Source organism: Orycteropus afer, unplaced genomic scaffold, assembly GCF_000298275.1.
Source record: "Orycteropus afer afer isolate SDZICR_OR568_19922 unplaced genomic scaffold, OryAfe1.0 scaffold00296, whole genome shotgun sequence".
NCBI classification, from domain to species: Eukaryota; Metazoa; Chordata; class Mammalia; order Tubulidentata; family Orycteropodidae; genus Orycteropus; species Orycteropus afer.
Window position 1 is genome coordinate 1,455,679 of NW_006921883.1, and position 8,473 is coordinate 1,464,151.

At 39.8% G+C, this 8,473-nt stretch overlaps 1 protein-coding gene across 1 annotated transcript in view; it reads left to right on the plus strand.

Moving 5' to 3' along the window:
* The window catches only part of ITGA2 (integrin subunit alpha 2), a 155,527-nt gene that overhangs the window by 8,024 nt on the left and 139,030 nt on the right, over positions 1 to 8,473 (plus strand). The window lies entirely within an intron of this gene.

Genomic DNA, 8,473 nt, shown 5'->3' on the forward strand with positions numbered 1-8,473 from the left:
TCTACATGTCACCACAGTAGGACAAACTGACAGACAAGTTTGTCTTGCTGTTGGAGACCTCTCGTATCACCCCCAACTGGGTCCTTGTGGCTGACTGTAGCTCTGTCTGGCTTCCTGGATTTTAATCCCCTTTCTCCTGCTCTTCTGCCCTGCTGTTTTGTGAGTCCCTGAGTTGTCCCTGGGGCTGACTGACGTGGAGTGAGAGATATCATTGGCGATGTCAGTTGGATCTTGGTCTGAAGCAAAGAATACCAGAAATACGTTTACTTGTGTTTTATTGACTATGCAAAGGCATTTGAATGTGTGGATCATAACAAATTGTGGATAACATTGAGAAGAATGGGAATTCCAGAACACTTCATTGTACCCATGAGGAACCTGCACATGGACCAGGAAGCTGTCATTCATACACAACAAGGGGATACTGCATGGTTTAAAATCAAGAAGGGACTGTGTCAGTGTTGTATCCTTTCACCATACTTATTCAATCTGTATGCTGAGCAAATAATCAGAGAAGCTGGACTATATGAAGAAGAACATGGCATAAAGATTGGAGGAAGGCTCATTAACAACCTGAGACATGCAGACAACAAAACTTTGCTTGTTGAAAGTGAGGATGACTTGAAACAATTACTAATAAAGATTAAAGATGATAGTCTGCAGTATGATTTATACCTCAATATGTTGTTGTTGTTGTTGTTATGTGCCGTCAAGTCGGCCCCGACTCATAGCGACCCCTCCTTGGGTTTCCGAGGCAGTATCACTACGGAAGTAGGATTTCCCAACCTTCCTTCTGCAGTATAATTTATACCTCAATATAGAGAAAACAAAAAATCCTCACAACTGGACCAATAAGCAGCATCATGATGAATGAAGAAAAGATTGAAGTTGTCAAAGACTTCATGTTACTTGATTCTACAATCAGTGGCAAGGGAAGCAGCAGTCAAGACACCAAAAGACATATTGCATTGGGCAAATCTATTGGAAGAGATCTCTTTCAAGTGCTGAAGAGCAAAGATACCTCCTTGAAGACTAAGATGCACCTAACCCAAGCCATGATATTTTCAATCACCTCATATGCATGTGAGAGCTGGACAGTGAATAAGAAGACCAAAGAAGAGCTGATGCTTTTGAGTTGTGGTGTTGGTGAAGAATGCTAAAGTACCATGGACTGCTAAAAGAGCTAAGAAATCTGTCCTGGAAGAAGTGCAGCTGGAATGCTCCTTGGAATTGAGAATGGCCAGACTTTGTCTCACTTACTTTGGTCACGTTGTCAGAAAGGACCATTCTCTGGAGAAGATGTCGTGCTGCTAAAGTGGAGGGTCAACGGAAGAGGGGAAGGGCCTCAACAAGATGGATTGGCATGGTGGCTGCAGTGATGAGCTCAAGTATAGTAGGGATCATGAGGCTGCCACAGGACCAGGCAGTGTTTCATTCTGTTGTATGTAGTGTCTCCTATGAGTCAGAGATGAAGTGATAGCACATAACAACAGCAATAAGGTAGTTTTCTTCCAAATTTCTTGCCATAAACAGGTAAATGCTTCCAGCACTGCATGTGTTTGTTGAAACATTTCAGTGGGTGTTCCTTTAGTTCCTGGAATCTTTTTTTTTTTTTTTTTTTTTGCCAGTTCCTTCGGTGAAGCTTGGACTTCTTCCTTCATTACCATTGGTTCTTGATTATATGCTACCTCCTGAAATGGTTGAAGTCAAACAATTCTTTTTGATACAGTTACTCTGTATATTCCTTCCATATTCTTTTGATGCTTCCTGTATCATTCAATATTTTGTCCATAGAATCCTTCAGTATTGCAATTCGAGGCTTGAATTTTTCTTCAGTTCTTTCAGCTTGAGAAATGTTGAGTATGTTCTTCCCTTTTGGTTTTCTAACTCCAGGTCTTTGCATATTTCATTATAATACTTTACTGTGTCTTCTTGAGCCACCCTTTGAAATCTTCTGTTCAGCTCTTTTATTTCATCTGTTCCCATTTGTTTTACCTACTTTCCATTCAAAAGGAAGTTTCAGAGTCTCTTCTGACATCCGTTTTCATCTTTTCTTCCTTGCCTGTCTTTTTAATGAACTTTTCCTTTTTTCAGGTATGAAGTTTTTGATGTCATCCCACAACTCATCTGGTCTTCAGTCATTGGTGTTCAGTGCATCAAATACATGCTTCAGGTAGTTTCTAAATTCAAGTAGGATATAATCAAGGTCACATTTTGGCTCTTGTGGACTTGTTTTAATTTTCTTCAGCTTCAATGAACTGAACTTGCATATGACCAATTGGTGGTCCATTCCACAATCAGTTCCTGGCCTCATATTGACTGATGGTATTGAGCTTTTCCATCGACTCTTTCCACAGATGTAGTCATTTGATTCCTGTGTATTCCATGTGGTGAGGTCCACATGTATAGTCACCATTTATGATGTTGGAAACAGGTTTTGGCAATGAATTAAGTTGCTGATCTTGGAAAATTCTATCGTGTGATCTCCAGCATCATTTCTTTCACTAAGGCTATATTTTCCAACTACCAAAGCTTCTTGTTTCCAACTTTCACATTATAATCACCAATAATAATCAATATATCTCGACTGCATGTCGGGGTAATTTCAGACTGCAGAAGTTGGTAAAAATCTTCAATTCCTTCATTTTTGGCTTCAGTGTTTGGTGTATAAATTTGAATAATAATCATTTTTGACTGGTCTTTCTTATAGGTATATGGACATTATCCTATCACTGCCAGCATTGCACTTCAGGATAGATCTTGAAATGTTCTTTTTGATGATGAATGTGACATCATTCCTCTTCAATTTGTCATTCCAGGCCTAGTAGATCATTTGACTGTCTATTTCAGCTCACTAATGCCTAAGATATTGATCTGCATGCATTCCATTTGATTAATGACAATTTCCAATTTTCCTAGATTCATACTTTTTTTAATAATAAGGCTGACTCTACTTTGAAGAGGCAGCTCTTCCCCAGTGGTATTTTGAGTACCTTCCAGCTTGAGGGCCTAATCTTCTGGCACTGTATCAGACAATATTTCATTGCTATTCAAAAAGTTTTCCAATAATATATATATATAAGACAGTGTTTCACTGCCATTCATAAAATTTTAAGTGTCCAGTTTTTTCAGGAGTGGCCCCATCATCCCAGTTTGTCTCCACCGAAACCTGTCTACCATGGGTGACCCTGCTAATATTTGAAATACTGGTGGCATAGCTTCCAGCCTTACAAAACATGAAAGGCACCACAGTATGAAAAATTGACAGAAGAATGGTGGAGGTGAATCATGAGGTGCCTTTAACTGTTGGAGATGATTAAGCTGGAGAAGAGCATTAACTAATGCCAGGAGATTAGGGAAAGTAATATATATAGGATCTGGGGTATATCTACTTTCATGTCTGTTTGTCAGTCATTTAGAAGGGAAGGACCAGTCTGGTTGGAAACCCAAAGATTAGCAATTGCTGTAGTATTTGAGATATGAGGGAAAGTTCCATCTTTAAGAATTACTAAGTCATGCTTTGATAACCATAGAGCCCTTGTGGGGAGGCTAGAAATATACAATACTTGGTTTATTTTTATCTTGAAATATAACAGATGAAGTTGCTAATGACACACTATTTCACATCTTCAGCACTAAATCTTTCCTGAACTTCAGGCTCCCACATCAAACAACCTATTCAACATCTCCACTTCAGTTCCTAATAGATGTGTAAGCTTTTTTTTTTTTTTTTTTAACATTTTAGACTTATCAAATACATGTTATATTTTACTATTTCTCCCCATCTTCCCTGATGCCAGGAGCCCTGGTGGCATAGCGGTTAAGCACTTGGCTGGTGATTGAAAGGGCAGTGGTTCAAACTCATAGTCAGACACTTCATAGGAGAAAGATGTGGCATTCTGCTTCTGTAAAGATTACATCCCTGAAAACCCATGGGCAGTTCTGCTCTGTCTTATAGGGTTGCTAATAGTTGGAATTGACTCAATGGCAATTTTTTACCCTCTGCTGTCACCCTGATTCCCTTGTTGCAATTTAAAAATTATTATTCTATTTTCCTCACAGCAGCCAGTATGAACTGTTAAAGACATGAATCAGAAAATGTTCCTACTTAGACTAAAATTCACTTGTGACTTTCTACTATAACAGAGTCAGTTCAGATTCCTTATGGCTTTATCTCAAGGTGACTCTTCCATCTCATCTTTTATCCCTTCTCCCTATTCACAGTGCTCTGGGGCTTCTGTCTTTTGTCTTTTCTTGAACACACTAAGCTTCAAAGATTTTGCACAACCTATTCTCTGTGCTAGAATAGCCTTCAAAGATCTTCTCCTAGCAGATTTGTTCTAATCTCTTAGTCTCAGCTCAAACAATTCCTTCTCTTAGAGACTTTTCAGAACTATCCCTTCTAAATCAGTACTTAACCATATCCCCTTTTCACCCTTTAGCTGTTTATTCTGATTTATTTTCTTTATAGCTGTTATTATTACCAGAAAATATCTTTGTATATTCATTATCTGTCTTCTACTCCTGCCTCTGAATATAGTGATGATGTTTTATTCAGTGGTGTGTCTTCAGTACCCAGAATGGTGTCTGACACTGAGTCAAGGCTCAATAATTATTTTTTGAATGAGTGAATGAAAATCTTACTTCCAAATGATTCACTGGAGGAACTCTATGTGTTGAACTATAGTAGCCTGACTTAGGGGTATAAGCTGAATGAGAACTTGAGGTGCACTGGTCTATTTGATAGCTGTGGACTAGCAGTGGACAACCTCGCTGTGGTAGTTAAATGTGTATGTCAGCTTGGCTGGGCCTGGTTGAGTGGCTGGGCAGCTGGTGGTAGTTATTCCCCATGATGAGACTGGCAGTCAGCTCCATTGTGGGATCTACACAAGCAGCTGAGTCTTTGGGATGTAGTCTGCTTCCTGTATATAAGGAGAAGCCTTGGGGATAGTCTCTAGCTTATGGCATGCTTGGAACCTGCATGTAGCTGTGCCATTGTTCAGCATCCTGCCATGCTCTGTTGACCTTGGGATTTACAATCGGCTTAAATTAATGGCTTGCCATGTGGTTTGGTAACATCGGGACTGTGCCTTTTTACTTGTCAAAGTTGGGCTTGTCAGACTCAACAGCCAGCAGCCAGCAGCTGTCTGAGTGAAGAGATGCATCTAGCTCCAGTGGGCCGGGAGCAGGAGGCAGAGCTGGACCCCAAGATTGAGGGGCTTTCACCCAGCCCCTAGAGGCTGACACTTTGAACTTGAACATGTTGTTGTTGTTATGTGCCATCGAGTTGGACCCGACTCATAGCAACCCTTCCTTGGGTTTCTGAGGCAGTATCATTATGGAAGTAGATTGCCCAACTTTCCTTCCGAGGAGTGCCTGGTGGGTTTGAACTGCCAGCCTTCTGGTTAGCAGTCAAGTGCTTTAGCCACTATGCTACCAGAGCTCCTTGAACTTGGACTTAAAACTTCCAAGCTCTAAGAGAATAAACTCCTATTTCTTAAGGCCATCCCATTTGTGTTATATTCTTGTCAGAGTGGCACTTGTTGTAGTTGTTGTTATGTGCTGTCGAGTTGGACTCGACTCATAGCGACCCCTTCTTGGGTTTCCAAGGCAGTATCACTACAGAAGTAGATTGCCCCATCTTCCTTCCGGGGAGTGGCTATTGAACCGCCAGCCTTCTGGTTAGCCGTCAAGTGCCTTAGCCACTATGCTACCAGAGCTCCAGAGCTACCAGAGTGGCACTAGGTAACCAGAACACATGCATTTACATTTAGGTTATTCTCTTTAAGTAACAGCTTTCCTGGGAAAGCTAAGGGAAAGAGTAATAACAGCTATTAGAGATGATGAAAGAACTCAGCCACTGGCCAGAATGCAAGGTAGACATTCAGTAAGACAAAAAGGAACAAAGAACTAATAAGAACCTAGCAAACAGGGTCATGGGAAAGTGAGAAACAGACCTATCTCCTTTCTCACTCCAGGATTCCCTCTAAGCATCCAAGGCATTGTTAAAGGAGTCTCTGTATTAGCAGTTTATGATCGGATTCTTGTGCTGATGTCAAGACCAGGGGAATTGGGCATTTTTATATCATGCCTTGGCCTCCTTATAACATTCTTATTAGGATTCTGGCTATTGGGAAACAAGGCACTACTCTATTGTTGGCCAGGGTAGTGCATTTAACTCCAGTGCTGAGCTCTCTGGTAAGCTGTACAGTAAAGCTGAGACTCAAGGCCTAATCAAGGCCTCCTTTCCTTCCCTGAAACCTATATATAACAAACCAGTTGTTATCAACATACTCCATCACTCAGGAGGAGGAGAAGCTGGGACACCTGCCTGACTTGAGGGCTCAAACCATATGGAAGTGAGAAGCCAAAAAGGGAGAGAACAAAAGCTGGCCAGCTTTCAGATCTTGGTCCTTTCACTGATCTTGTCTTGGGAAGCAAAGAAACAAAATAGACCAAACCATGGACATAGTTTTCTGATTTACTGTGGCCTGAGACTACATGAGATGCTGAAAGGACAGCACATAGACCTTCATGTTAAGGAGCACGGAGTGGAGTCAATGTAGAAGATTTATAAGCAAAGTAGACAGCTGTGAATAATATGGGACAAGAGAGATAACTAAGAGCCAGCCCCTGTAGTTAACAGTATTGGTGTTCTTTTTAGTGTAATCAGCTCTATTAGCTGAATATTAAGAGCTCATTTTGTCTTCCGAGGCCAGGAACACACAGGGACAAGGGTCACTCCTGACACCTGTCAATAGCCTGGCCCTGCCAAAAGTGCCTTGCCAGAGAGAATAGGGCGATGGACAGGATCCAGGTGAGTGGGTTTCCCCAGATCTTCTTTACCAGTACTGCTGCTAGAGTGGGTCAGAATTAGGACAAGCACCCTTCACAACTCTAAAGCTCAAGGAAAATAGTATGAAACTTGGAAATCTAGAATGGCCTATTTGTTTTGACAATTGGCGCTGTGCCCTTCTACTCATAATTTATGACAATTGCACAGACATTATGGAAGTAGCAGATGTGGGGAGGACTGTTTAAACATTAGCTTAACTTTCCTTCTGATACTAATCAAGTTAACTTTGGGCACAGAAAATGGTATTACTATGAATTCCTTTAATAAACCATGAGTCCTTTTGCTTTAAATTTTAAATACACACACACACACACACACACACCATATACATACTCTTTTACTTTTCTTTATTCCTTCACTACTTCTGAAGCTGCTATCTTGGTATTTTTTCCTCTCCTTATTTTGACTTTCTGTAGAATCTGTCTTGTTAAACCCTGACTGTATCTCTTAACCCTTTCCTCCCTTCGGGCCAATCACTTAAGAATCTTGCTGACATTGTTAAAAACAATTATTTTAAAGTACAAGTTGAGCTGTGCCACGTGTTCCATGTTTCTCAGAATTTATAGGCGTATTTTACATTGGGAACTACCAGATTTTAACAAAATAATATTGAGACTTTTGCCAGCTTTATTTATTATTCTTTTTCTACACTGTAGACTTTTACTCTAGAAACTATAATAGTACGGTTTTGAGAATTCTTGAGCCTTTTTGATAGTCTAAAGTGAGCTGGATGATTTTAAAATTCTCTGAAGCCGTTCAACAGTAGCTCCCATCAGGCTATCAGCAAAGTTGTGGTCCGTTCTCCTGTGGGTGTAGGTGGGAGGAGCCACCCTGCTTTGAAGCCCTCAGTTCACACACAGGATGTTCAAATGTACACATTGCAATCTTTATTACAAACAATCTACAAACGATTGAACTATGTGTAAAATCATTTCCTGGGGGGTATAGTGATATGCACTATTCCTGTATGTCTAGCCTGAAGGCCTGCCTTAGGATACTCTGAGCTCATTAGGTGACTCAGCAACCATACGACATGGCAAGAACTTGTGTGATAAGGACTAACTGGGGGTTGAGGGTTTTTCCAGTTGTAGATACATGTTTTCCTGTTCTGGTGAGGGCTAGCACAAGCTTGTTTCTTAAGAAGAATGTAGAAATATAATGAAAATATGTCATGGCAAAAAAAAAAAAATCCATCTATACATGGGTCTATATTATAGTTTTAACTTTTTAATTAAGAAATTTTTAGTTAAGTTCTATGTGTGTTATAAATACAACAGATTGTCACACACAGGTATATCTGTAAGAGAATATTAAATAAATAATAAAGAAGAAATGTTAAGTTCCATAATAGATATTAAAGATTAAGTTATAGACTACTTTGGTAATGATAACAATAATGTCTAGTATTTATTAAACTTCCTTTCTTTGCCAAACATGTAATATTTATAATGACCCAAGGAGCTTTGTAACATTATTTCCCATTTTTACAGATTAAGAGACTGAGAATTTAAAAAGATTAAGTAATGTAGCTAAAATTACATTGCTGATAAGTAATGGAGATAGGTGGGTGCAAAACAGGGATAAGATATTCCAAATATGCATATATATATATATATA